The sequence below is a fragment of the Wyeomyia smithii genome, chromosome 2 (assembly GCF_029784165.1).
Source record: "Wyeomyia smithii strain HCP4-BCI-WySm-NY-G18 chromosome 2, ASM2978416v1, whole genome shotgun sequence".
Lineage (NCBI taxonomy): Eukaryota > Metazoa > Arthropoda > Insecta > Diptera > Culicidae > Wyeomyia > Wyeomyia smithii.
The window spans coordinates 135831998-135850675 of NC_073695.1; positions in this window are offsets into that span (position 1 = coordinate 135831998).

Sequence of the window (18678 nt, forward strand, 5' to 3'; positions counted from 1 at the left end):
GTATTCAGATCGCTGGATACTCGATTTTGCCAAAAAGGTCTGTCCGGACTCTGTACCGGAACAGAAAACCTTTCGCGACGCGTAATTAGTAACTACGAAAGAGCCTCCATTTTCGATGTTGGGATTTTCAATGGCTCTCCTGTCGTGCAACAATAAGGCTCCAGGGTTAGATAGAATAAAATTCAACCTGTTGAAGAATCTACCCGACTCTGCAAAAAGACGCTTGTTGAATTTGTTCAACAAGTTTCTAGAGCTAAACATTGTTCCGCATGACTTGAGGGAGGTAAAAGTCATTGCTATTGGGAAACCCGGGAGACCTGCCTCTGATCACAATTCATATAGGCCGATTGCGATGCTTTCTTGCCTCCGGAAATTAATGGAGAAAATGATCCTCTTTCGGTTAGACAAATGGGCCGAAACAAACGGTTTACTTTCAGATACTCAATTTGGCTTTCGCCGGGGCAAAGGGATGAACGATTGCCTAGCGTTGCTTTCTACTGAAATTCAACTCGCATTTGCTCGGAAAAAGCAAATGGCTTCTGCGTTCTTGGATGTTAAGGGGGCTTTTGTCTCTGTCTCTGTAGATGTTTTAAGCGCGAAACTTCATTCGCAGGGACTTTCACCAAATTTGAATAACTTTTTGCTCAACTTGTTGTCAGAAAAGCATATGTATTTCTCACATGGCGATTCGACAACTTCCCGAATTAGTTACATAGGCCTTCCCCAGGGCTCATGTTTAAGTCCTCTCTTATATAATTTTTACGTCAATGACATCGATGGATGTCTTGCAAATTCATGCACGCTAAGGCAACTTGCAGACGATAGCGTTGTATCCATTACTGGTAGCGAGGCTAACGATCTGCAAGGACCATTGCAAGATACCTTAGACAATTTGTCTGAATGGGCTCTTAAGCTGGGTATCGAATTCTCTCCGGAGAAAACTGAGCTGGTCGTTTTCTCTAAGAAGCATAACCCAGCTCAGCTGCAGCTCCTACTAACGGGTAAAACGATCTCTCAGGTTTTAGTCGCTAAATATCTCGGGGTCTGGTTCGACTCTAAATGCACCTGGGCTTGTCATATTAGGTATCTGACACGAAAATGCCAACAGAGGATTAATTTTCTTCGTACGATTACCGGAACCTGGTGGGGAGCCCACCCAGGAGACCTTCTGAGGTTATACCAAACAACAATACTGTCAGTTCTTGAGTACGGTTGTTTCTGCTTTCGCTCCGCTGCGAACACGCATATTTTGAAACTAGAAAGAATACAATATCGTTGTTTGCGTATTGCCTTGGGTTGCATGCAGTCGACCCATACGATGAGTCTTGAAGTGTTAGCGGGTATTCTTCCGTTGAAACATCGTTTTTGGAATCTCTCTTACCGGTTGCTAATTCGATGCACAGTTATGAACCCATTAGTAATTGAAAATTTCGAGAGGTTGGTCGACCTTCAATCTCAATCAAGATTTATGACTTTATATTTTGACTATATGGCTCAAGATATTAATCCTTCTTCATACGATTCCTCCAATGTCGCACTTTTAGATACTTCTAATAATGCTATATTCTTCGACACCACCATGAAACAAGACATTTCTGGTATCCCGGATCAATTGCGACCCCAAGAGATCCCTGAGATTTTTTCCAATAAGTTTAAACATGTTAGTTATGATAAAAGGTTTTACACTGACGGATCTAATCTAGATGAGTCCACTGGCTTCGGTGTTTTCCACGAAAATTTTACCGCCTCCTACAAACTCGATGCTCCTGCTTCCGTGTACGTCGCAGAACTTGCTGCTATTCAGTACTCTCTTGGAATCATCGAAACCCTACCCATAGACCACTACTTCATCTTCACAGACAGTCTCAGTGCCATTGAGGCTCTGCGATCGATGAAGCCTGTGAAGCACACCCCGTATTTCCTGGGGAAAATACGGCGGTTTTTAAGTGCTTTAACAGATAAAAATTACCGGGTTACCTTAGCGTGGGTCCCTTCTCAATGCTCGATTCCGGGTAATGAAAAGGCCGACTCTTTAGCTAAGGTGGGTGCTATTGATGGCGATATTTATGAAAGACCAATTGCTTATGATGAATTTTATTGCATTTTGCGTCAGAGAACACTCAACAGTTGGCAATCATCATGGAACTCAGATGAACTGGGACGGTGGCTACATTCCATTTTTCCTAAGGTATCGACGAAAGCATGGTTCAAGGGGTTGGATGTAGGTCGGGACTTCATTCGCGTGATGTCCAGACTTATGTCCAATCACTACACGTTAAACACGCATCTCTTTCGTATAGGGCTTGTAGACAGTAATCACTGCGTTTGTGGCGATGGCTACCATGACATCGAGCATGTTGTTTGGTCGTGTGCCGAATTCTGTGATGTTAGGTCCGAGCTTATAGATTCCCTCCGGGCCCGAGGAAAACAACCGAACGTACCCGTTAGAGACATCCTGGGAAGCGGTGATCTCCAGTACATGACACAACTGTACTGTTATTTGAAAAAGACTGACATTAAAATTTAATATTCTTTTGTCTATTTGTCAGAATACCCGTATACGACGCTGGAGACACGAACACGAAGAGCCTAAATCTATGTTTAAAAAACAAAAAAGAACACCTGTCGAAACACAAATAGATCGTATATCTTAATTAGTTTTAAGCAAGAATTGTATTTCCCTCCTCTCACCTTAAATCCCCACTAGCTTGTAGTCGGCCGCGAGAATAAATAAAAGGCCTCCCTCTTTTCCCTGCTAACGTAGAATTAATACGAATTGTACTTGGCTCAGTAAAACAGAAAATGTATCGTGCCGTGTCAAATAAACTAATTTTAAACCTTAAAATGATTTGAGTGAACTTTGCATATAAAACTTTTTATATCTTTTTGTCTTTCTCCTAGAAAGGTATAGCGATCACTGAAAAAAGCAAAGGTATAGAAGTGCTCCAGAGGGTAGAATCTCGCATATGAATCGACTTAGTTCGACGAGCTGAGCATTTTATGTATGTGTGTGTGTATGTGTGTGTATGTGTGTGTATGTGTGTATGTGTGTGTATGTGTGTGTTTGTATGTATGTAACGGTCTCCTAATCTCACTCGATTTTCTCAGAGATGGCTGGACCGATTTCCATGGAAATAATTGCAAATGAGAGGTCTAGTAGTCCCATAAGACCCTGTTGAATTTTATTGTAATCGGATTTTTAGTTTCTAGGTTATGTATCAAAATGTGAAAATCACAGAACTTCATTATCTCAAAAACTACACAACCGATTTGAACAAAATTGGTATCAAAAGAACTAGCTTGTATTTTGAACCATTTGTAAAATAATTTTATATTGGTTGGACATGTAGTTCAAAAGTTATGCAAAGAAACGTGTTTCAAAGACTGTTTAAACTCATTCACTTTTCTTAGAGATGGGTGGTCCGATTTTCACAAAATTAGTGTCATATTGAAGGTCTCGTTGCCCCATAAGACCCTATTGATTTTTTTTGATATTGGACTTTAACTTTGTTCGTTATGTATAATAATGGGAAATCAGGCTATGACAAGCACCATGTTTCTAAGACTGCTTGAACTCACCCACTTTTCTCAGAGATGGATGGACCGATTTACACAAAATAAGTTGCAATAGAAAGGACTAGTTGCCTGAAGAGACCCTATTGAATTTTATTATAATCGGAGTGTAACTTTGTCTGTTATGTATCAAAATGTAAAAGTTATGAAACTCCATTATCTCAGAAACTACTCAACCTATTTGAACAAAATAGGTATCAAATGAACGGACTTAAAACCCGTAAATAACGAATTTTATGATGATTGAACATGTAGTTCGAAGGTTATGAAAAGAAACGTGTTCAGAAACCTTTTTTTAACGCACTCATTTTGCCAAATATGGCATGACTGATTTCAACAATCTTAGTTTTGAATTGAAGGCTTAGTTGCTTTATTGGTACTCATTTCATTTGATAATAACACTGGTTGACAAAATCAAAAAAATGCTGCTCTAAAGCTCACAATAGTTGCACTAGAAAGAAAAAAAATCACAGGAAAAGTTATATGTTTTCATTTTTTCTCAGTTTGACCTTCGGGACCTGTGTTGACCAGTGAAATCGGACTTTTATTTTAACCATTATGTGTTAAATTGTAAAAATATTAAAAGTTTATTCTCTCAAAGATTACACGACTTATTTAACGAAAACAGGTGTGAAACGAACAGGTTGTTCCTCAAACTTACAAAGAATCAAAACCCAAAGGCTGTTTAAAACTAGCTGCTTTGATCAAAGTTCGAAATTAGGAGTCATTATGATAGAGAAACTATTTATTTAGTACAAATATTACGTCAAATTTCAAATACTATGCTCCAATTATTCCTTCAAATACAACATCAATATTCTAGAATCCAAAGAGTTGATATACCTTTATTGAATTATATTTGGCAATTGAAGGATGTTTTCCAGAAACCGGAAGTCGCAAATTCGGATTTCAAAATGAAGTATGGAGTTGATTCCTGGCATCTGAGCACCGTACCGGGTCCTGAAAAACTCTCATTGTGTAATGTTTGTCCCTTTTAGAATGGTTTTCAGAAATCGGAAGCTACTGTCTAGTGATTTAAAATGGTGTCTGAAGATGATTTCTGGCCTCCGGGTATCATACCGCTACCCCAAATCGTATTGAATGATATTTGTCACTTAGGCTGTTGATCGGAAACTGTCGCCATCTTTGCCATCGAAATATCCTGATTCGGCAGTTCGGTAATTTTATGATGGATTTTATGATTTTATGATTATAAGGCAACCAGAAGTGGTCATCTAGATTAAAAATGGGGTTTGAGGTCGGATTCTGGCCACTGGGTATAATCCGGGTTTCAAGAACCCATATGGTATTTGGCCATACATTGGATGTCCCTCAGAAACGATCAGTAATATCAACTGCGTTAAAACATTTCATTTCCACTGATAAGTAGGGACAGTGGTAAATCGCGATTTCGCGGAAGCCGCGAATTCCGCGAAATCCTGCGTCGGCCGTGAAATTTACAAAAACCCGCGAAATGCCGCGAAAGTAATGAAAAATAGCAGCATTCTATGTCAATCTTGAAACATTTTTCGAAACCTGCGAATTTTCTGAAAACCAGCGACACGGACAAAGCTGAAGAATAATGGGCACCTTGAGGGCAACTCTTCCTACGCAACCAATAAAATGAAACAGTACTTCTGCTCTCTTACAACGCGATTTTGTCAACCTGGAACTGTCTTCGGTTGCTAGATCCTCTTTGAGCAAATATTTTGGCGATTGATAGAATTCCAGAGTGTGCAGCCAAAATCGAAGTTGCTAAATGACCTAAGTACCTACTTGTAAGCAATTTTAAAATACCTGACAGTGAGATCGGTACGGTATTATAATTTTTGTAGGTATTCGGATCGCGGACGTTTTCCTGAGCTTTTTCCGGTTGGCAAATAATATTTATCAATTCCTGGAAACTCGGAAAATACGAAACGCAGCGTGAGCCAAAACTACGTGCCTATCGACACCAAAATATAACTGAACACAATTTGACACCGTATGTACTAATAGTCAGTACGGTTAAATTACCGTATGTTAAATTAAATAAAACAGTTGTTTCTTATTGTTACAAAAAATTTTACTTTATTTAGTATTTTGTGTAAAAATAGTTGCCGCGAAATTACTGCGAATTTCGAATATTTTTTATTTTGCCACCCGCGAAATTTCAACTTTTTTGCCGCGAATTACCACTGTCTCTACTGATAAGATCATTCAAATTAATGTACAAGGAACAACATTTAGTTCTACAATATTTGAAATCTACTGACTAAAGTTTACATAAACAATCTAAATATTTATACGCAACATATGAGTACAAATCGATTATACCACGATCAAAAACAAAATCGCATCCTATATTTGAAAGAATTTTATGTTATTTGCATGTATATGTGTTAATGTATGTGTATATGTGTGTGAATGTTATATTTGAAATGTTCGGTATAGTTGTTCAGTTGGCTACCAAAAATTTGTTGTAAAGAATGAATAACAAATCCAGCTGAAATTATCAAGGTGTATTTTTTTAGTGTTGGTGTAAATCTATTTTAAAATAAAATAAGTTCGAATGAGAAAGGCTGGGTCTCACCGCTAGGTGGATTAATTTAGGTTTTTAACATAAGAGATAGAAATCCGACACCTTCGACAAAGTTGCTAGTAAAACCATTTGCCAGAAATTTTTCGAAGACACTAGCTGTCTATTTCACTGTCCTGAAAAAATAAATTTTCCATATCAATTCTAGGTGAATAATCACTAAATCGTACATTCTAAAAGAAGCACAATAAAATACATAAAAACTTTTCCGAATAAAGTATATTACTAAAATCAAATTTGAAGACGCTATTAATTTTGCGCGCGGAATTAGCAAAATAAAACACTATGCAACATGTCGATTTCCCCCCAATTCCCCTACAATTCTAAAATAGGTTTATCTCGATGTATATTAACTTATTTGAAATTTGTTTAATATAATATATCATAATATATAATATCATAACATATATCATAATATATCAAGAGTGCAAGTGATACTTAAAGATACAATAACAATTTGTCTTCACATAATCATTCCCTTTTTGTTGGGAGGTGGTCGCATTTAACTTTATCGAAGACGCGATGATTCTGGCTCATAGCTGAAACGAGATTTTTATGTTTTGACCGGTCCTGGCCAAAAATGCAACCCTTCCCCGCAAAAGGGGGAGGATCATGTAAAGACAAATTGTTATTGTATCTTTGAGTATCGCTTACACTCTTGATATTACATTGAACAGATTTCAAATAAGTTAATCTAACGTCGAGAGAACCTATTTCAATATTGTAGGGGAAATGGGGTAAAATTGATATGTTGCTGACAATTCATGTCGATCAGACACCAAGCAATCGATTCCTGAGACTGCTTTACTCGATATAAGACATAATTTGACTACCACTTTTAGATACTAGCGCATTACCATTGATGCTCATACATTCTCAATATTATTTCGCTTTGTGAAATATACCAAAACCATGCCAAAACCGGTTTTGTAGAATCACCGTTTTGAGCTCAGTTTTTGTCCGATTCAAGAACTGTTTTTGCCTTTTTCCTAGTTTTTTTAAAATGGGTAAGAAGATGCTAATATGTGGACAATCTCTTAGAATTTTGATATTTCGTCTCAAAACAAAATGGCGTCGAAGAAACATCGAAAGTTTCCGATTTCTCAAAAAAGTTTCCGATTTCTCAAAAATTCAAAATGACGTCATTGGTGCCCTTCAAGTTGAAATATATTCAAACTCGGGGAAATTTGGTTTTGCATCAAAATACATAAAAAATTATATTAAGTAACCAAGGCAGAAAAAAAGTCATTTTTTGTTGCACTGTGTAATCGAAACGTCACTGTACTCATATATAGGTCGGACAAGATTTATATTCAAATTGAATTTTATATTCAACTTGACGTTAATACGCAACTTTAAAAAAAAGTCCAGGATGGAGAAATGAAAAATAATTTCGTTATAGTAGATTAATTTTTTCATAAAAATTCTATTTTAAACATTTTTTAAAATATTTGTATTCTGATGATTTTAAAATATGGAGAGATTCATTTTGAATCAAAAAGCTATTGCTAGTTAACATTTTAAAGGCATCGGTGTTCGAGTTATTTTAAATTTAAGCTCGAAAAATTATAAAATTATAAATATTAGGGAAAATACACGTTTTTCCTAATTTGTCCGTGGTTCCCCAGAAAAAAACCATACGTTCATTGAAATGCTTGATCAAAAATATACAATTCATTCTTTGACAACAGAACGATTGGGTAAATAACTCAGTCGCTGTACCTTAGCCTACCTACACGTTCCCCCTTGCCGAATGTTTTATAAAAAAATATATTTGTCGTGCAACACTACCTACTTGTTTACTAATAATAACTGTTTGTAAAGTACGCTACCAATAACTACTGGGTTACCTTTAATATTTGTTTTCGTATATAAATACATTTGCACTTCTCCAGAAGTATTAGTAAAAGTTTGAAAGATGAATTTGATCTCGAAGAATGGAACCATCAACATCAGGATGTGGAAGAAACATTCTACAGACGGAGTTGAAAAACTTAAGGGGTTCTATACCTTTTTAGTTTTCAAAAAATCGAAAATTTTTTTATTGCGTTATCTCAAAGTACAACATATGTGTATATATATATATATATATATATATATATATATATATATATATATATATATATATATATATATATATATATATATATATATATATATATATATATATATATATATATATATATATATATATATATATATATATATATATATATATATATATATATATATCTATATATATATATATATATATATATATATATATATATATATATATGTATATATATATATATATCTATATATATATATATATATATATATATATATATATATATATATAATTATTATAATAAATTATAATTAATTATAATAAGTTAATATACATCGAGATAAACCTATTTTAGAATTGTAGGGGAATTGGGGGGAAATCGACATGTTGCATAGTGTTTTATTTTGCTAATTCCGCGCGCAAAATTAATAGCGTCTTCAAATTTGATTTTAGTAATATACTTATTATATATATCTATATATATATATATATATATATATATATATATATATATATATATATATATATATATATATATATATATATATATATATATATATATATTTATATTTATATATATATATATATATATATATATATATATATATATATATATATATATATATATATATATATATATATATATATATATATATATATATATATATATATATATATATATATATATATATATATATATATATATATATATATATATTTTTTTTTTTGTTTCAGGTGGAGGGGAAATTTGCATCCAAACCCCTGAGGTGACCAACCTCAGGGAGTGTGGGGTTGGTTTGAATCAGTGACCGGACCCACTAAAACCCCTCCAGTCTCCATCCCATAATACTCCCCGGGACCACCGCTAGGTATTGCTTCGGGGAGCGGCTTTTGTGCTCTGTGCACCCTCTTGGTTCTTTAGGTATCTTTGCTAACTTAGCTAACTAACCTGGAGACTGGCCGTTAGCTAACACTGGCGTGTCGGTGGTCAACCTGTCGCCTGTTTTGCAATTCTAAAACTATTTGAGAGGCGGCTGTACAAACCGCCCTCCAAATGTTTGGGTCTTTACATATCCTCCGAACTAGGTTGTCCGGAGTGGTGTCTGGCCCGCTCACTACCATCATGTCGCTCCGCGCATGCACAAAACGAGGGCACACGAAGAAGACATGCTCAGCAGTCTCTTCCGCATCCGCGCACTCGGGACACATGGGGGACCCCGCATGCCCGAATCTGTGTAGATACTGCCTGAAGCAACCATGACCTGACAGAATCTGTGTCAAGTGGAAGTTAACTTCTCCATGGCGCCTCCCGACCCATCCGGATACGTCCGGAATAAGTCGATGCGTCCATCTACCCTTTGCGGAATTGGACCATTCCTGCTGCCATCTGATCATCGAGAATGACCTTCTGGTGCCTCGTATACCCCTTGTGTCACGTTGATCGAAGCATTCTACGTCCTCCTTAATGGCTATGCTGATAGGCATCATGCCGGACAGGACGCAGATTGCGTCGTATGACACTGTACGGTGCGCGCTCACAACCCTCAGGCACATGAGCCTGTAGGTACTTTCCAGTTTACGACGATAACTGTTGGTACCTAACGCTTTGGACCACGCTGGCCCACCATACCTAAGTATGGACGAAACCACGCTGGCAAGAAGTTTACGCTTGCTGCCAAATACCGCTGAGCTATTCGACATCATTCGAGATAGTCCTGCAGCGGCCGTTGAAGCCCTCTTACAGGCATAGTCGACGTGACTCTTAAATGTGAGCTTATCGTCAACCATAACCCCTAAGAGCTTCAAGGAACGCCTTGAGGTAATGGTGCAGTCACCGACTCTGACCACCGTCTGTTGCTCTAATTTGCGGTTGTTCACAACCGTAATCTCCGTTTTATGGTGCGCTAACCCCAGTTTCCTAGAGTGCATCCAGTCTTCAACCTTGCGTGTGCAGTGCGCGGCCGTCAACTCGACCTCTTCGATCGACTCGCCGTAGACCTCTAGCGTGATGTCGTCTGCGAAACCGACGATCACAACCCCTACAGGGAACTTTAGTTTCAACACCCCGTCATACATGACATTCCACAACACCGGGCCCAGGATGGAACCTCGCGGTACCCCTGCGGTGATTGGGACGCACTTCCGACCCTCCTCCGTGTTTTTTTTTTATTTTTTTTTCCTCCGTGTTGTAAACTAGTACCCGATTCTGGAAATAATTTTCCAAAATCTTGTACAACGACACCGGTACGTGGATGCTCCTAAGCGCGAGCGCTATGGAGTCCCAACTGGCGCTATTGAATGCATTCTTCACGTCAAGCGTGACGATTGCGCAATAGCGAAAGCTCCAACTCTTACGCTGGAGCGCTACCTCTGCCGTCGGACGTGAGACTCAGCAACCGGAGGCCAAGGATTTGGCTCGTGGCGTGGAAAGAGTCCCTCGATGATACGCTCCAGCATCGCTGGTGATCGCTCTACAGGCGCCAACACGCCTTTGGTCTTCGCCATTACGACTCTGTAGGCGTTGCCCCACGGATTCGTATTGGCACTCGCGCATAGCCTATCGAAGCAGGCCCTTTTGCTCGCCTTTATCGCACTTTTAAGCGCCGATCTTGCAGATCCGAATACTACACGGCGCTCTACCCTCTGTGCATCGGTACGTGCACGTTGCAACATCCGTCTTGCATGGAGGCACGCGCTACGAAGGTCCGCTATCGCGTCGGTCCACCAGTATACCGGTGACTTACCATTCCTAGGTTGGCGGGTCCTAGGCATGGTGGCGTTGCACGCCCGCGATAATGTGGCAACTAATTGGTCAGCACTCGGGCGGAGCCAACTGCCCCCCTCGCGCTCTCTTCTCATTGCTTCTGCAAATACCTCGGCATCAAAATGCGATGTCTTCCACCCGCGGACGGTCGGAGTATTGGTTCTACCCGTCGCCTGCCGCCTCACGTTATGGACTACGCTATAGCAGACCGACTGGTGGTCTTTATAGGTGTAGCCATCGTCTACCCTCCAGTTCACGATCAGTCCTGGGCTGGAGAACGTCACGTCGATGATCGACTCCGCACCATTTCTGCTGAATGTACACTTGGTTCCAACGTTGGCCAGATCCAGGTTGAGCTTTGCCAAAGCTTCCAACAAGATCTGACCCCTCCGGTTCGTGCGGCGGCTTCCCCACTCAACAGCCCAAGCGTTGAAGTCGCCCGCCACTACTAAGGGTGTTAGTCCCGTCAGCTCCATAGATAACAAATCGACCATCTGGGTGAACCTTTCGATAGACCAACGCGGCGGAGCATAACAACTGCAGTAGAACACTCCGTCCACCTTGGCAACCACGTATCCTTCATTTGAGGTTGACACAACCTCCTGAACCGGGAACTTGCTGGTCGTGCATATGGCCGCCGTACTGGACTTATCTGCAACCCAATTACCGTTTCCGGGAGGAATGCAGTAGGGGTCCGATACGACTGCGATGTCCGACCGCGACTCAGACGCTGCTTGGTATAGCAGCTGCTGTGCCACATAGCAATGGTTCAGGTTCAATTGTGTCACCCTCACGCCCGTGGTTTCGTGGCCGCCTTACCGGCTGGGCACCGTGGGCCTCCCATAAAGTGCTTGGCGTCCCGTTTTCCAGTACATACCAAGCACTTGGGAGGCTCCCCGCAGTCTTTAGCTTTATGGCCAGCACCACCACAACGCCTACATAACTGGCTCCAATCGGGCCCCTTGCAGGTCCAGGACTTGTGTCCTCCCTCGAAACACCTGAAGCAAACTCCCGGCTCCTGGAGTATGCTCAGGGGACATACTGACCAGCCAACCTTAAGTTTGGCTTTCTTCAGGGCCAGAGTTGCATCGGCCGATGCAAGCCGGAAAGTGGCCACCTGGGTGCCCGCTGGACCCTTACGGAGACCTCAGTGGCTACTTCCACTCCGCACTTCTCCTTGAGGGCCTGTGCAATATCGCACCTCTCGGTGATTTCATCCAGGTTTTTGAGCTGGAGAGTCACCTCTGAGGTGAGTGCCCGAAATTGGACATCTATATATATATATATATATATATATATATATATATATATATATATATATATATATATATATATATATATATATATATATATATATATATTTTTTTTTTTTTTTTTTTTTTGTTTCAGGTGAAGGGGAAATTTGCATCCAAACCCCTGAGGTGACCAACCTCAGGGAGTGTGGGGTTGGTTTGAATCAGTGACCGGACCCACTAAAACCCCTTCAGTCTCCAGCCCATAATACCATAAATATATAAATATATATATATATATATATATATATATATATATATATATATATATATATATATATATATATATATATATATATATATATATATATATATATATATATATATATATATATATATATATATATATATATATATATATATATATATATATATATATATATATATATATATATATATATATATATATATATATATATATATATATATATATATATATATATTAGTTAAACGTTCCCGGCTCGGGGTCAAAAGTTTGAAAATTGAGAATCATTTTTTATTATTGATTGCATTATTAGCACAACTCACTTCAAAAACATTTCACATCTTATACGTCCATCATCACTTTAAGTACTTTAACATTCTGAGAACGCACAGAACGGAAATACCCATATTGGATTGCATTTTGTGATTTGGGGATGTTTTACAGAAACTGGAAGTCGCCATTTCGGATTTCAAAATGACGTATGGAGTTTGGAAGTTTCGGAAGTGTTGAAATGGTTGGCCAAATACCACCTTAGATTATTTTACTTAATAGTGATGGGAAATATCGCCCAGAACGGACATCGATAACAATCGATAATTCCGAGACTTTTATCGATATTATCGATAAGTATCGATAATTTGACAGCTAACGTTTGCGGTGAAAAAATTTTTTTCAGATGATGAAAAAAAACTATTTCAGATGGCGATGAAAAAAAACTATGACAGATAATTGAGTTGGATAAATTTCCCATGGAAGGTTGTCATGTTAGCTTCCTCACAAAAAATATTACGTCATTGCGTGCAGCCTTCCGACAGTTAACCGGAACATTCGCCATGGCGGACGAAAACATGCGTGTAGCCATGTTTTTAAGCTCTTTCTTCGTTTTTTTTAATTCCTCCTCCGTTTTCGAGACAAAATTGTTGGAAAAGATCTTGCGCTTCAAATTTGCCCAGAAATTCTCGATGGGAAGCAGCTGGGGGACATTGAGCGGATTCGCCGACTTCGGTACCACATCAATATTCAGCCGCTCCATCTTCTCCAACGATCGCTTCGAATAGTTGGCCGACGTCAAATCTGGCCAGAACACCGTGTCTTCGCGCTTATGGTATTTCTCGATGAACGACGCAACTTCTGTCAGGCACTTCGTACTCAGGGATGCCACATGTACAGATTAATCTGTATTTTACAGATTTTTGGCCGAAGTAACGGTACAGAATCTGTATATACAGATATACAGATTTTCGTCGAAAAGTACAGATTTACAGATTTTTCGAAATTGACATTAACTTTTAAAAACAATCCAAATTTTATTTCATTAAATATTGAGCAAATTGAACATATTTTCAACTCCTCACACGTAATAAGCTAAAAATTTCGTTTATGTACCATAAAAACTCAAAAAATACAAAGTTCTTTGTGTTTAAACAACACAGATTTTTTTTACAGATATTTTTGTTCCAGATACAGATGTTCAGATTTTTTCAAGGGAAAACACAGATTTAAATGTGGCAACCCTGTTCGTACTATGAATTTCCCCGTTCACGGCCAGCCCGGAGCGAAAGAAGAGCAATTTTGACATCCCTTTCTCGCTGATCGACAGCAACAGCCGCACCTTCTTGGGGAACTTGGTCTGTGAAATAAACCTTACCTCGATGCTCACTTCCTTCGTGGGGGAGGTAAAATACGGAGAGCACTGCTAGTCGTTGCCATCCAGGGTGAGATAGGTCTAGACGTCCAATACCACTGCCGCGTCGCAATTCGCCGGGAAAATTGACTTGACCATCTTCAACCGCTGTCGCTGCGTCATTGCCTGCAGCTCCAAGACCAGTGGACGGGACTGCCGTTTCCTGCATGTTTGTCCATGTTCTCCAGATGCTTTTTCACTGTTTTAGAGCACGCACCAATCTCTCTGCCAAGTGCACGCAGCGATTTAGCCACTTTTCCCTCGGTCTTCCTCTTCAGCATCCTTGGAAGCTTCTTGTCGCTCAGGGTCGTTGGCCGTCCGGAATCGGGCTTTCTTTCGATGCTCTGATCGTTGTCCAATAGTGTCAAGATGTTGTAGATGCCAAAACCGACATACCCGGGGTCCACAAAGTGCCGCACGATGTCCGTTTTTGACGCGGCGGGGTACCGTTCTTTGAACGCGCACACTTCTGAACGGAGTAGCTTCACTTTTTTCGCCATCACAGTTAGAGTTTGACTGATGGGGCTGTCAATTTTTTTTTTGCTAACTCATGGGTTACTATGATTGATGATGCATGAGTAGTTTCGTCAGTGCGATTGAAGGTAAACCCATGAAAAATCGGCAATTTTTGTCCATTTTTTTACCGCAAACGTTATTCGACAAATGCAATTTTGCTATATAAATTTGTTAAAAACAGAGACAGTGATGGCCCAAACAGAATGGATACGTTGCGTTGCGTTGACGTCAATGTGACAATAAATGTATGGGCTAACTGTCAAATTGCCGCAAACGCAGCCGCAACGTATCCATTGTGTTAAGGCCTTGAATGACAAATCTTACGATACTGCAAATGAAAATTCAAACAACCGGACGAGTTAAACAGTTTGTTTTGGAAAGTGCTCGGGTTTTACGCCGAGAGTGCTTTCTACGGAGGAGTTTCAAGCCGAAGTTTATTTTGAAGGTTGTATAATAAGGGAAATAATTGAAGCAGGCAAAATTCTGTCAATTTTTAAATGGCCAAAACTTCACGAAAAATGAATCAATTCTGACAAAACAGGTTTCATTTTACTGGAAAACTGTCCTAGTTTCCTAGTGTTACTTGAGAACTGGACGTGACCAAGGTTCACTGGAAATGTTTCGGATTTCCGGAGTGTGTGCCAAAGTGTACATTTTTGCAACGCGTAGAACTTTTTATGGTATTCTGTTTCACTTAGGTTTATATGTTGTCAATAAATAAGAATTTATTTCGGGTTCATTGGTAGCCAAAGATTGGAAATTCGCCAAGGAATCATCGAGGTATGAATTTATTAAGTATGGGTGTTGATTTTGGCGGTTTTTTCCCTGTTGGGTACTAATTTTCTTTGAGCTTGCAGCACTCTAGCAGAATTCAATCGAACATTGTGGGTGTGTAGGTCATAGAGCAATTTATCTGGATTAACATTTAAATAGATCAGATTATTTTCACACGGATTTTCTCTAAAAGGTTATTTATGCAGATTTCCAAATTAACGTGGTTTCTACGCGAATTTTTGAATTAAAGCGGTTTATCAAGCGGATTTTTGGATTAACATGGTTTTTTTTCACGAGGCATGTATCCCCCGCGTAAGAAAACCTAACTGTATTTGGACCTTTTTCTTATGAATCAATATATCTTAGTAAAAATTATCTGAACTTTCCTTCAAAAATATAAAAAAATGAGTTTAAGATCCTACTCTGAAAAAAATATATTTTTAAGAACAAAAAAGGATTTTAGAAAATATCGGTGATCTCAGATTTTTTTGAATTAGGTATTTTAGATAGACAATTTAGTTGCCTAAAACGTTCTATGCGTTGCAAAAATGTACACTTTGACACACACTCTTGAAATCCGAAACATTTTTGGTGTAGGTTGGTCACACCAAGTTCCCAAGTAATACTAATATAATACTGTTTTCCAGTGAAATGAAACCAGTTATCAAAATTGATTCATTTTTCGTAAAGTTCTGGCCATTTAAAACCCGAGAGAATTCTATTTATCTCAATTATTTTGTCTATCTCCTGTATAAATCAGGATACTTTTTTGGCGCAACAATTTCGTTGATTTGGATTTTTAGTGGAACTAAAAATTGTTTGTTGGGTAACAGATACTTTAAACTTAAACAGTTCCAAGTTAAACTAAACAATTACCAATAGACTGCCGCTATGCATGTCCATCATATTATAAGAATTGGCGAGCCAAAGAAAATGCATTTCATTACAATTTCGTATCATTGCTTTTTATGAGATAGTGCAAAAAGTTTGGATATTTTTTCAAAGTTCTCCAATACTAAGTTGTCGAATTCATCTGTTCTTAGGAAACTAAAAACTATCAATACCTTTTTCACAGACTAACAGACGTAACACTGGAACCTAGCTCCATCGCCGCAAAAAACGTTCATTTCGAATTTTCAATCGAATAACAGTCATCGCGCGAAAACGTCGTCCGGGGCGCTGTCATGCAATCTCATACATATTTTGTAGTTCCCCATTTGACACATTCAGTAACGCTGGCGCTGATGTCGAAATACATTACGCAGCGCGAATAAAACAGCAGATGGTGCTAGTGTTACTAACGTAAAGTACTGCAATCATCCAAACGATGATTTTATTGAAAATTTGTTCGAAGTGTTATGTCTGTTAGTCTGTGCCTTTTTAGTTACCTATATTTCTCAGAAACTCAGTGACACCCGGGGCGAACCGTTACACCACCCCCAACAATGCTAAATCTTGTCGAATAGCAGCACCCAACAAATACCTAACGGCAAAAGCAACTCCTGGGGTAGGGTAGGTGAGGTCTCCTCCAGTAACCAGCCGCACTGACTTGTGCTCACCCTTATAATATCGATAATTATCGTTAACGTCAAAAAATTAACGATAATATCGATGACAAGCTTTTATCGATATTATCGATAAGTATCGATAAGTTTCCCATCACTATTACTTAAACCAGAAGTCGTTATTTTGGAAAATCTTATGTAAAGGTCATCCCAGTTCCGAATATACCACACTCGGGTGATAACCGGATATTCGTCAATCGTTCACAGTAAAACCTCTTTTTATGTCACTTTTAGGAGAAAGAAATCAAAGCAAGAAGAATTTAGCGTGACATTTAGCACGCTTCTCAGACACTTACACACACACACACGCGCGCATACACACACCCACACACCACTTACATACACACGCCACTTTCACACATACACGCCGCTCACACATACACACACGTTACTCACACACACGTCACTCACACACACATTCACACATACGTCACTCACACACACATTCACACACACATTCACACACACATTCACACACACATTCACACACATTCACACACACATTAACACACGCACACAAATTCCCACACACACACACATTCACACATACGTCACTCACACACACATTCACACACACATTCACACACTCATTAACACACACTTACACACACACACGCGCGCGCTAATTACACACACACGCTACTCACACACACACACGCAACTCTCACACACACATACACACGCTACTCACACACACATACACACGCTACTCACACACACATACACACGCTACTCACACACGCTACTCACACACGCTACTCAAACACACACATACACACGCTAGTTACACACAAAACACACGCTACTTACACACAAACACACACACACATACACACGCTTCTCACACACACACATACACACGCTACTCACACACACACATACACACGCTAATGCTACTCAGACACACACTTGGTATACGACACACTATACCTACACAAATTACTATCGGCAGCATCCAAACGGCTTCCAAGTCTTCCAATGGTCCCTTCCAACGGCTTCCAACGGTCCCCAGTGCCGATCACGTCCAGTTTCGGGCTGTATTCCAACAACGATATCTGAATTAGATTACCACTGGTGGGGTCCAACTCAGATCGAAGGGAAGCCGAACTGTTCGCTTTGACGGTCGACAAGGGAATGATCTTCTCTCAACACGGAATGTCCTTTCATAGCGTCACTCAGTGTGGGGAACTTGGGTGATTGGGGGAAGAACCAATCACGTGGAAGCATCTCTGCTTTCTTTCTTTGTCGCTTACGTTGGGTGATGAATGCGATGCCAATTGGCTGGCATTGCTAGCCAATGACTAAATGCGTGAAATCATTTCGTCTATGTTTTTGCGACCTTTCCTCCAGCCAAATGTCCCAAGATCTAGTTTTGGTAAAAATGAAAAAGTATTTCGAATCCCGTAATGTGTTACTATTCACAAAACTACGAAAATATCAGAAATGTAATATTTTTCTGCTCGACTCACACCAAATTAAATCATAAATTCTTCTGCAAGAAAATATTTGCAGATGTTGAAGGATCAACGAACATTTTATTGAAGAAAAAAAATTCACAGGCGAATTGGGCTCATGCTCAAAAAGTCAAAATTTCGCATGTATTATATGTATAATATATATAAATTTCAAGAAGAGTATAATATATATAAATTTCAAAAAGAGTATTTCAGTGTGTTT